This window comes from Ipomoea nil, unplaced genomic scaffold (genome assembly GCF_001879475.1).
Source record: "Ipomoea nil cultivar Tokyo-kokei standard unplaced genomic scaffold, Asagao_1.1 scaffold3162, whole genome shotgun sequence".
Classification (NCBI taxonomy): Eukaryota; Viridiplantae; Streptophyta; class Magnoliopsida; order Solanales; family Convolvulaceae; genus Ipomoea; species Ipomoea nil.
The window spans coordinates 323576-336276 of NW_017619590.1; the positions used below are offsets into that span (position 1 = coordinate 323576).

The 12701-nt window shown below is 33.8% G+C and overlaps 1 long non-coding RNA gene and 1 other non-coding gene across 7 annotated transcripts; both read right to left on the reverse strand.

Moving 5' to 3' along the window:
- Nucleotides 1–622: 622 nt before the first annotated feature.
- Nucleotides 623–694, reverse strand: TRNAW-CCA. The gene has a single exon. It is a non-coding gene; the product is annotated as a tRNA-Trp (tRNA).
- Nucleotides 695–1571: 877 nt separating this feature from the next.
- LOC109167394 lies at nt 1572–4354 on the reverse strand. Of its 6 annotated transcripts, XR_002051850.1 has the most exons (7): nt 3995–4349; nt 3778–3833; nt 3437–3573; nt 2707–2951; nt 2559–2624; nt 2103–2369; nt 1576–1848 (listed from the first exon to the last, which is right to left on the reverse strand). It is a non-coding gene; the product is annotated as an uncharacterized LOC109167394 (long non-coding RNA). The 6 variants fall into 6 exon arrangements; XR_002051846.1 differs by having other exon boundaries at nt 1573–1848; nt 2103–2624; nt 3995–4353; XR_002051845.1 differs by having other exon boundaries at nt 1573–1848; nt 2103–2177; nt 2251–2951; nt 3995–4353.
- Between the last annotated feature and the right edge of the window lie 8347 nt (nt 4355–12701).

Sequence of the window (12701 nt, forward strand, 5' to 3'; positions counted from 1 at the left end):
AAGAAGAAAACTCGGATTAAATATAAGCAAAGCATAAACCCTAAACATAAGAAAAGCCTAATTTCTTGAAAAAAAAAAAAGGACTAGTGACAATTAAGCAAGGCATTAATTAATTAATTAAACATTAAAACTAGACACTCTCTAATCTTTAATCATTAATCAAGTATTTAAGAAAAAATAAAACAGAACACATAATTAGCAGCATAAATTATGTATATCATTACCTTGTATAATTAGTATAATTAAACATTAAAACTAGACAATCTCTAATTTTCACGGACGAGCCAAACACCAATCCGCATTTGAGTTCGGATTGGAATTATGATTCAAGTGAAGTAAGCCTATTTCTTTTTATTTATTTATTTATTTTGAATTTTTATTTTGATCTTTATTTTAATTTATAGCTTTCAAAGCATTAGTTCTAGTGGTTGACTCGCTTATTTGAAATCCTTTCCTTTTAAAGGGTAAGGAAGATAAAATACGTGCTTGTTTTATCGCAAGAGTAATTAATCGTTGTTGTTTTGATAATAATTTGCTCATGTTTCTATAATCAATTCGATTCGCCTGGAGTAAGGTTACTTTTTTTCCTTTTGGGCGGGGGGGGGGGGGGGGGGGGAGGGATTGAACCCGACGTGAATCAAACACACAACCTTCTGATCTGGAGTCAGACGCGCTACCATTGCGCCACGGATCCACTGTTGAACAACTTTAACTTACTCCTTTGTACACTTGTTTTCTTTCTTCAGAATTAATCTCACATTTAGTTGCAAGATTACAATTGACATATTCCTTTTAATTAATTAACAAACAGAATAAATATGATGAAATTAATAATTAATAATTAATGACTATGGTAATTAATCATATGATTAAAAGTAAAATTTAGTTTTCATGTTAGACATTGTCTTGATCTAAGACGAAATAGGAAGCTTCTTCTCCATGTTGATATCTACATCAGTGTTGCATTAGGATTAGGATTTGTTGCGGGTCTAGGAGGAATCATTGTGCCCGGACACGTTGAGCAACAAGGTGAAACTATGTTTCTTAGACTACATTAGAGATTTGACAACAAATTCGAATTTTTTTTTTAGACTGCCATGGCTGTCTGGTGACGGACCCGGACTAACACACTCAACTTCTTTGGCGAGACTTTTTCCTAAGGGGCCAATTTGACACTTTTTCCTAAATTGAAAAAGCTAAATAAAAAACTCATATAAAAGAATTAACTTTGAATTTGATCAAATTTAAAACCAATTCCGCACTTAATCTTGTAGTCCATGATTCAGGCAAAGCATTTTTTTTTAATCCTTGGTTAAACACGATCGGTTACACAAAAAAATTTAAAAATGCTTGGCAGTTAAAAGGTATATAGACTAAAGAAATTATATAAGAAAATTACAAGAAAATAGTAAATATAAATATAGAATAAAATTAAGTACAACTAGGAAAAACTATCCAGCATAAGTCTTTTACTCAAGAAGATTTGTGGAAAAGAAGTGTAGCTTACTATCAAGTCACATTCTTAATCTCGAAGTAAAGTATTCATTGACATAGATGTTGAGCTGTGAAGATCAACCCTGAAGCTTTATATATATATCACCACCCCAACTCGATCAGTAATTCATATAGCAATCAAGGTTACATCTACAACATAACAATGTTCACTTTTCTATCAATCCCTTAAATAAGTTTAGATAATCAAGGATTAAAACATGAAGGTCTAGAAAGAACATTTTCCTCGTCAACATTAGGGGAATCAGTACCATCAGCAACAAGAATTTCATTAACCTATGGGGTTGGTAGCTGCATTTGAAGTGTTGATGCCAAACCATTATCTGAATATCACATCTAGAGAATACCAAAAGATCAAACAAAACAAAGAGAACAATTACCTTACTTGAAAGTTGATCTTATCAGAAACACTAAGAATTATGGCCATTGCAGAATCTTATGAAAACAGACATTACACAAACAAAATTACCATTCGATAACTCATGAAAAATGTAGCATGAAAGATTCCAACACTTGAAGTGATTCACAAGTTTCTATAGGAATGAATACCAAGAGATCAGATAGGTAAAAAGCAGCATATATATACTTACCATGATGACTGTCTGAACTACCATGTTTTGGTGATGAATTAGATGCTAACTCTTGATTTGGTGATGAATTGGATTCTGAAACTCTAAATGTCAATTAAAATCTGAAATACAAAGAAAAAGAAAAACAAAATTGAAAGAAACCACTGACCTGGTTTCATTCTTGGATCTTTGAATGGAAAAACGGGTAAACCCATCAGGGAAACCACTCTGCTTTTGCATATAAGGCTGATATAGGATGAACCATAATGGTACTACTGAACCATAATACTAACAAAATGGGGCAAAAGAAATAAGATGATTACTTTATGGATCATTTATAGCAAGATAAAACTCACATCAGATCCACATTGAGTCGAATCCGGAACACAAAAACTGAACTAAGAATTCAATTTTACCAAAAACTGAAAAAAAAAAATCGGAATACCAAAGAGAGTGAGAAGGTAAATTAATAACTACCATATGCATTGTTTGATGTTGCAGCAGCAGGAGAAACGAGATAGAATCAATTTATGTGTCAATAATCTGCAAATTATTGAAAAAGAGTATAGCTAGGCCAACAAAACAAGATATAATGAGAATAAGAAGAAAGCGTTTATATAGATACCTTCAATACAAGCAGCAGCTTAGAGGCATCCCTCCTAATTAGTCCTAATTCCATGGATTGGGGAGCTGGGCATCTCTAAATGCTGGTGTACCGCCTGATGCAGCTGGAGAGGGAGGGGAGGCAACATAATTTGTCCCTGATGTGGAAACTGCGGGTGGATTTGAAGGGAGTCCTTGTTGCACAGTGCATGCAAAACGTGATGGGCTACCTGTTACCCCCATAGTAGTTCGTGAAGAGAATGGGACCTGTTCCAAAGAAGACCATTGAATGGAGATAAATAACTGTTGTCTATCAGACCAGTCAAGTGCATCACACTAATTAACTAACAGTTTGAGGTCACATTAAGAAAAGAAAAATGTTGAGCAACTGACTCTGAGAATGTAATAAGAAAAATCAAATGCCTCCAAAAATGAAACCTAGCAACAATATCAGGAAAGTCTAAAAGCAAGAATTCATAATGCCTCCATGTTGAAGATGAGTAAATTTGAATATCCTCCATCCACCACCCCCCCCCCCCCCTTCCCCCTTTTTCTTTGTCTCTTTGATGCAAAAACTCAGATCTTGATATGTAAACAAAATTCATATATGCATTGTCCTTTTGCACTTTCAACCATGAATATTTTGAAATAATCCTCACAGATTGTAATGACCAATTAATCCCCTATTTCATGCTTAGTGCTTGAAGACAAGAAAAGTGAACAGTTAAGTCTTCTTTTAAAAGTGGACTTACTGTATTATGCACAGGTTTCCTATGTTCAGAGTCTGGAGTTGGTGATGTGCTGTTCATACGAAGCAAGTTGCGGGAATGCACATTCTGGTTGGAAACATCATCACCTACGCCTCCTTCAACTTCAGTGCTGAGTCCATCTGACCCAATTCTAGGTGTGTTAAGTCTAAAACATATTCATCATCTACATATTCCTAAAGTATAAACTACAAACACATCTTAACTGTTAAAAGTAAAATCCACTATAGAACATATTCATCATCTACATTTTTATAGCATATATATAATCCTCATCTTTTTATAGCAAAATGTATGTATCAATACAAGTAGAAAGTCATACGTACTGTTTTCCGGATTCTCTATCGTAGATAGCCTGCCTGAATGCTTGATAGATCTGAAGCTAAGAAGATACTTTCCCCAATTAGAAGTGAAGGCTAATGCCCTAATTATTTTGAATCAGAGAGTTCTTTTATATCTCCCTGATTATATTAAAAATAACTAAAAATTATATATTATAAATAAAGAACCCTAACAATAGATTAAGAAATAAAGAACCCTAACCATTATGTCGTCGATCAAGGAGGAGAAGGCGCTGTCGATCGAGGAGAAGAGCAAGGGAGGAGAAGGCGTATCCTTCGAGGAAAAGAAATGGAGAGGAGAAGGTTGAAATATGCGATTGAGGAGAACAGGTAAGGAGGAGAAGGTTGAAATCTGCGATTGAGGAGAAAAGGTGACGAAAAGGTTTAGGGGTTGTTTACTAACTTGGAGAAATGGAGAATTTTCTAAAAAAAATGGAGAAATTGAGAAGTGGAAAAATGGAAAATGGAAAACTTGTTTACTAAAATCATCCTTCCAATTGTCCAACTCTTCTCCATTTTTCAAGTCTATGTATAATTTTGGAGAGATCCAATTTGGACTTCTCCAAATAGAGAAATGGGAGAAGATGCACGTGAACAGTGCTTATGGTTGGAGGGCGAGTGTTTGATTCCTGCAACATGCATTACTGAGTGGTTGTGTTTGTTCATTTCTGTTCCTTCTTTTTCCTTTCTGTTCCTTCTTTTTCTTTTGTTTCCGTTTAACTTATTATTATTATTATTATTATTATTATTATTATTATTATTATTATTATTATTATTATTATTATCTTTTTTTTTTCTATTTTCATTTTTCCTCCTCTTTATGCACACAAATTTGTTATTATTATTATTATTATTATTATTATTATTATTATTATTAATATTATTATTATTATCCTTTTTTTTTCTATTTTCATTTTTCCTCCTCTTTATGCACACAAATTTGTTATTATTATTAAATTATTGTTATTATTATTACTATGGCTCCTCTGGAGGGAATGCCACTTTGAATGAACTCATGAAATTTGACTAATATTTTATTTTATTTTAAGCATATGTATATATCATAATGGCATAATTGCGATGAATGTGGTTCATATTTTCAATGAGCATGGAAGACAATCATAATAATATACTAGGCTAATTAAAAGAGCACATTTACATTTGAGCGCATAATATAGGCTACTAACTTCTGTACAGAAATGAACGCCCCAGAGGGGGGGGGGGGGGGCATTTGATTCATGCTATATTATTATTATTATTATTATTATTATTATTATTATTATTATTATTATTATTATTATTATTATTATTATCTTTGTTGTAGAAATGTACAAATTCTATATAGAATGATTGTATTTAACAAAATAGAAAATCTGAGAAATGAAAAATTGGAAGAATGGAGAAATGGAAAACTGGAGAAATGGAGAAGGTTTAAATCGTCCTGCGATCTAGGGCAGCTGCGCAAGAGTTAGAGAAATATATATAATGGATTTTTTTTTTCAGAAGAGTATATAATGGATATTTATATACTGGCCAGCTGCGCAAAAGGGATGTTTTTTAGGCCTGTTTGCGATTTGGGAAAAAAAAAAAAAAAAAAAAAAAAAAAAAAAAAACTTCCGACCAATGTTTGGTGGTGGAAAAATGATATTAATTTAAAAATTTAGCGAATAATTTAAAAATGTAGCGAATTTTTTCGGCCATGTCGAAATTACCGACCACTTAATAAAAGTGGTCGGAAATTCCGACCACTTTCCGACTACCATAACACTTACGGAAAAACGGAAAGAAGTCAATTTTTGCGATCAAATTTTTAGGTGGTCGAAAAAATGATAATTTCCAGCAGTGCAGGGTGATGTGACCATAAATTGAAATTAAACCTACTATTGGTTGTTGAAAAAAGTGTAATCTACTATTAAGTTACAATCTTAATCTCGAAATAAAATATTCATTATTGCATATTGACTGTATAGGAACTTTGACGAAAAGTATGATAGTAACCAAACCCACAATTGAAGAAGAATGAGGAAACGCCAATTAAACAAGCATTATCCATGGTCACATCACCCTGCACATGCTTCAATACAAGAAGGCAAGAACAACACTACCCAACCGTAGTCATACACTACTGGAAATTATGGAATTTCCGACCACCTGAAAGTGATCTAAAATCATGTTAATGCCAAAAAAGTGGTCGGAAATAGCAACAAAGGTTTTTCCGGATACCAAAAGTGGTCGGAACAAGGCTTTCGACTTGATTTAAGATGACTTTCAGGTGGTCGGAAATTTCATAATTTCCAGTATTGTCATTGGCACTTTGCCAATCTCTAATGTAGTCAAAGAAATGTTGTCTTACATTGTTGTTCGACGTGTTAGAGAATAACACTCCACTCACCAAGTAATTGCATGATACACAACTGAGTCATGCACTCTATGTCTTTACCATTTGAATGCTATGTCAGTGGTCGCGAATTTTGTAGACATGCAATTACTAGGTGCAATGTTATCATAACCCAAGATAGGTCCCACTCTGTGAGCAGCCCTTTCACTTCTGACTTCATTTTCATCAGATAGACCCAAACTGCTCTGCTATGGTCATCAAGTATGGTGAGAAAATAGTGGTGTCCATGAATGGTATCCACTTTGTAAGGGCCCCATATATCCACATGCAACAAGTCAAAACAATTAGTAGACATAGAAGTAGTAGGTCGAAAAGGAAGCCTTCTCTGTTTAGCAAAGTGACAACTGTCACATATAAACTCTTTATTCAACTGAATTGTGGGTTCCAAAGATTTCAAACACTGTACCTTTGAATATGAGGCATGCCCTAATCTGGCATGCCACAAAGTACATTTGTTGGCTATTGAAACAGAAATGCATACAGAGGGAAAATTAACAGGAAAAACTAAGTGATATAGACCATTGTGTAGCTCAGCCCTTCCAATCACTTTGCCATGGATAGCATCCTGTATAATACATTCATTAGTATGTATTTTCATGGTGTAACTAGAATTCTCAATGAATGCCCCTACTGACATTAGATTATAGTGAAAACCAGGCACATAGAACACATTATTTAGTGCAAAATCAGCAGATAAATGGACTGAGCAAATGAAATAAATAGCAACTTACTGACCATTTGGTAAACTAACATGTAAGTTATGCACCCTTCTCTGATTGTTCAACAGCTTTAAGTCACGAACAATGTGGTGAGTGGCACCACTGTCCACAATCCAATCATTCTTGTCAGATTTTACAAAATTGAGGGAAGGAGTCATACCTTCATTCTGAAAATCAGTGGATATGGTGTTGACAAGGGCTTGTGGGGGCTGATCAAGGGGAGAGTTCATACCTTCACTGGATGGTTTCTGCATAAACTCTAGGAATCTTCTGAAGTCATCTTGAGTAAATGACACTCCACTAGAGTTAGACTGTTGTAAGCCAAATGGTCCTTGTGCCTGATTTGCAAACCCTTGGCTCCTTGATTTTGGTTTCCACCCTGGTGGATAACCATGTTTCTTGTAGCACTTGTCTTGAGTGTGACCTGTGTACCCACAATATGTACACACAGGTCTCTTGTTGGCGGAGGTTTTCTTGAACCCTGGCTGGTACTGTCCATCTGTCCTTGCCATGAATACACTAGCTGTAGCATTACTCTCTCCTGCCTGATAGAACTGGGTTCCAAAGCCTGTATTGGCCATTTGAAACTGCCTCTCTTGTTGTGCTATCATAGAGTATGCTTCATTAACATCTGGCAGAGGTCTCATAAGCATTATTTGATTCCTAGCTCCTGTGTATTTCTCATGCAAGCCAATCAAAAATACAGACAGTTTGTCTTTCTCAGAGTTCTGATTCATTTCATCAATTTTCCTTCCACATTCACATTTGGTGCTGCAATTACATGTCATTAAAGGTCTGAGGATGGTTAATTCATCCCATAAGAGCTTTTGCCTAGTGAAATACTCATTCAAAGAGTTGTCTCCCTGCTTAGTTTGATAAATTTCACAATTAATTTATGCAATCCTAAACAAGTCTTGTTGGCTAAATCTTCTTTTCAGATCATTATATTCCAAATCCCATAAGCGGTATCAATCCACAACACACTGCATCCAATTGCTGGTGATAAGGTACGCACAATCCAAGTTACAACCATGTTGTTGCACCTTTCCCAGGCAAGATACATTTTTTCCATATTATCTCCACTAGGTTTTGTGATTGTCCCATTAATGAAAGGAACTTTGTTCTTGTAGGATAGAGCCATGGTCATGGCCCTACCCAGGGGTGGTAGTTCGAACCATCTAGAGGCACAGGGACCAGCTCTAGGGCTGGATTCTCATTTATGTGAAGGTAATAGTGGTTCGAATGATTCTGAGGATCGAAATTTACCTCAGTGTTCTGACTCCCTGTGACCTGCGAAGGTGAAGGATTCTGATTTGCTGCCGTAGTCCCAGCATTCTGATTCTCTCCCGGATTTCCAGTATTCTGATTCCCTACCGGATTCCCCATCGGATTTTCTGTTAGAAAGGTGCGATTGCCAATTGCCGGCCATGCCGCCGCCATTGTAGAAGGTCGAAAAAAGAGCTTCTAAACTCTCTGCTCTAATACCATGTCGCGGAGCAAGTTGAAGTTCAGAGATGGCCAAACAGAAAGAAAGATATTTTCTCATTAAGGAAAGCAAAAGGAGAAGGAAGAGTTTTATACATCAGATAAAAGGGGGGAAACTAATCTAACTGCCAATAACAACCAAGGGGTGTAGGATGTTGCCACGTGTAATCATCTTACACATCCTGAAAAGGTTTACATCCCTTTACATTGACAAATTTGAGTTGCACAAAATCATTCTCAAAATACATAAATATAAAAGATACTCAAAGTTCATATCCCTTTGCATTGACACAAATTATAATAGAAATAATGACATATCTATTGTTCCAAGTATTAAATTTGACACAATTAATTGCAATTCAAATTTCTCATGTTCTTCAAGATGATTCCTATTCTCCATTACGAGTATGGGGACGGGAAAATATTTAGAGATCGAGACCCGAAATATTATTATTATTATTATTATTATTATTATTATTATTTACTATTATTGTTACTAGTAATTGTCTCGTGCGATGCACGAATTCTTATTAATTTAACAAATTTATCAATTGAATTTTTGACATCCTCTGAATTAGCAAAGAAAGTAATAATTGTGGAAACAGAAAAACGTACTTGAGTTCTTGAGCTCAGAATTAGTTTGATTAAAAATGTAAGTATAACTATACAATGTAATATTTAATATTTTTAAAAGTTTAATTATGCGAATATTATATTGATTTTAATGTTTTTTGTTACTTTTAATATTATTTGAATTTGAATTTTTTGAAAGGAAATTGAAATTGAAATAACTACTCTAATTATATAACTAACGTATTTAAATAAAATTTGTAAATAAAGTAACAGACGATATTTGTGAAAAATCTCCACAAAAAATTTATTCATTTGAAAAAGATTATTTATGTAAGAACTATATTTATTTTATATCTAATTTCTCCTCTTTTTATATGGGGAGTCAAATTAATTATAAATGAGGTTTAAATGAATATACAATACTGGAAATTATGGAATTTCCGACCACCTGAAAGTTGATTTTAAATCAAGTTGAAAGCGAAAAGTGGTCGGAAATAGCAACAAAGGTTTTTCCGGATACCAAAAGTGGTCGAAACAAGGCTTTCGACTTGATTTAAGATCACTTTCAAGTGGTCGGAAATTTCATAATTTCTAGTAGTGATATAAATTTACCAATAAATTTGAAGACAATAAAATTTTTTCCATACATCATTATGCTTTAATATATATATATATATATATATATATATATATATATATATATATATATATATATATATATATATATTTGTGTGTGTGTGTGTGTAGGGATGCACTCAGGTGCGAATAAGTGCCCAGGAAGGAATATGTGAATGAATCAGCACGCGACACGTGTCCAGATCTAATAGCTTAAAAAAATGCGGTGTTATTTTCGTAAATAATTGAACATCGAAGTGCAAGTAAAATCACTCACAAGTGCACCTACTTTCACCTATAAGTACATGTAATTTTGTCTTATTAACATTCACTTCCCGCAAACATTCATGCACCTAGGTGCACCTACTTATAACTATAGGTGCAACTACTTATAACTATAGGTGCACCTATTTTCACCTATATGTGCATGTAATTTTGCATTGTTAACATTCATTGATCTGAGTTCAGCGGATAGTAATACCCTTGAAAACCACCCGCAAACATTCATGCACCTAGGTGCAACTACTTATAACTATATGTGCAACTACTTAGAACTATAGGTGCAACGTAACTACTTATAACTATAGGTACACTTAGTATTGATGCTCAGTGTAAATTTTTTACTTGCACCTACAATACATTTTGCATGCACTTGTAATCCATTTTACTTGCACTTCGATGTTCAATTATTTATGAAAATGCCACCGCGCTTTTTTTAAGTTATGTATGCATATTTTCATGAATTGGATACTTTATGTACAATGTGATACTTCTGTAAGGGTTTAATTGATGCAAAATCGATTTTTTTTTATAGGGGATGGCAGAGATAGACTTATAATGCTGAATTTTAGGAAATTTGAGTTTCATCATCTACTGCTGAGGATCTAATTTTAAGTTCAGAAGATTTCCCAGAAAGTCTCATTCTTGTCTGCTACATATGTATTCTTTATTAATGTGTCATATTTTCATGTCTTGGTAATGTTTTGTCAGTGTTATATATGATCTGAAGATGATGTTTTTGATGTACATGTGAGCTACCTGCATTCTAAATGCTTGTGATGCATTTTGGTTGGGGGGCTTCAGAATGGAGTTGCTAAAGAAATTCATTAGGTTGAAGTTGGTTCAATTTCATATTGTTTTCAGGGCTTTTCTTAATTATGAGGTGTCATATACTCATATGTTTAACAATTACTCAGGACTTCAGATCTATCTTCTTGACTGTGTGTTTCAGATCATTTAATCATAAAATTTGCTGATTTCATTCCTAAGGTCTAGATTGAACTATTATCCTATCTCTATCTGTAGTTGTGTGTGTTATGGGTTCTATTGGGTTTATCTAAGGGCTTTTCTTAATTATGAGGTGTCATATGATTACAATCACTGAGGACTTCAGATCTATCTTCTTAACTGTGTGTTTCAGATCATTTAACTATAAAATTTGCTGATTTCAATCCTAAGGTCTAGATCAAACATGGTACATTGAAGAGTCAAGATCATGGACATTGATGAAGAGAATTCTACCTACATGCCACATTGTAAGGCAATAATCATGACAGAAAAGCCTAGAATAGTATCAATGTAATCTCAACTTAGTGCAAATATAACCAACAGGGTAGCTCAAGTGGCAAATGAGCTCTCTTTATGGGGAAGAATTCCGGGATAACCTGGATTCGATTCCCATAAGTGATGATTCCCTTTGGGCCAGCTCCTGTGTCTCTCGGAGTGTAAACTAATATGCCATATACATGATGTAGACAATAATGTAGTGATTGTCTTCCCAATCCAAAAATAAGATAAGGGAAAGAAAAACTTATTCATTTCAATTGGAATTACCTATGTCATGCAGCTCCCTATACTGTTGTACCACTATGTCATGCAGGAATTACCTTTCAAAAATTAGATAAATCATTTAGGAAAAAAAAGAGAACAATACACAAAGGAAATATATATCTCTAATTATCAATAGACAACTTAATGCATAATATAACATTTTGCTACAAGTATAAGTTCAAAAACAAAAGCTAAAAAAAAAAAAGATAGAATTAAAATCACAATGCTTAAAAAATAATTGAAATAATGAAATAGATGGAATAAAAAGGCAAATCCAAAATAATTACATCAACCAGAAATAAAGTTTTCAAACGGGATAACTTCAAAACAAATTATTATTCTAAAAGGCTGAACCCCAACCCGACAGAGCATTTGGGAGGATGTAAATCATGGTAACTCAACTGAACATGAACCACAGAGGCTAGACCGGTGCTCATTGCGCACAAGGAACACCCCTCACTTTGAGAGGTAGCTCCCACACTGCCGCTGGTGAGACTGGATCCGTGGTCATTCTTTCAAAATTTCACCTCTATGACCAGTTGAGCTGCCCATGCGGGTAACTTCAAAAAAAATTATTGAATTACCCAAAACAATAATGTCAGTTAGCATGAATCACAATTTCAATTAGGAAATTAAAATCAAAGTTGGCAAACAAAAAACCGAGCAAATAGGGCAACATATACGGTTCTCAGAATATATGTTTGCTGGACTCTTTTTATCAAAACAAGTTACATAAAAAAAAAAAAAAAAAAAAAAAAAAAAAAAAAAAAAGAAGAAAGAAAGAGGTCTTTAAAAAAAAGAAAAAAGGAATGCATTATTATTGTCCAAAAAATTCAAAAAAGTCAACTGTGAACTGACCGTCTAACTCTTAAAAGTAATCAGTTAGCCAGAATAATAATCAGTTATAATATATATTGAAGTATTTAACTTGAAAAAAACGTGCGCCTTGGAACATATAAAATCTTTTCAAATGAATAATATTTACATAAGATATTCATACTTAAAATTGGAAAAGACTAAGAATTGTTAATATCATAACATAACAATAATATTTATAATTTTTATCCGTGCATCGCATGGGTGACATACTGGTATATATATATATATATATATATATATATATATATATATATATAGAAAAGCGCTCATATGTGGTCATGTCATTAGGTGTGGTCGTGTGGTCGTATCTGTGTCGTTGAATCAGTTTAATCTAACGGCAGTGATAATTCTGAGAATTTTCGCGCGTTTTGGTAAGTGGGGGTGTTATGGGAATTACAGTGGCCATTTTA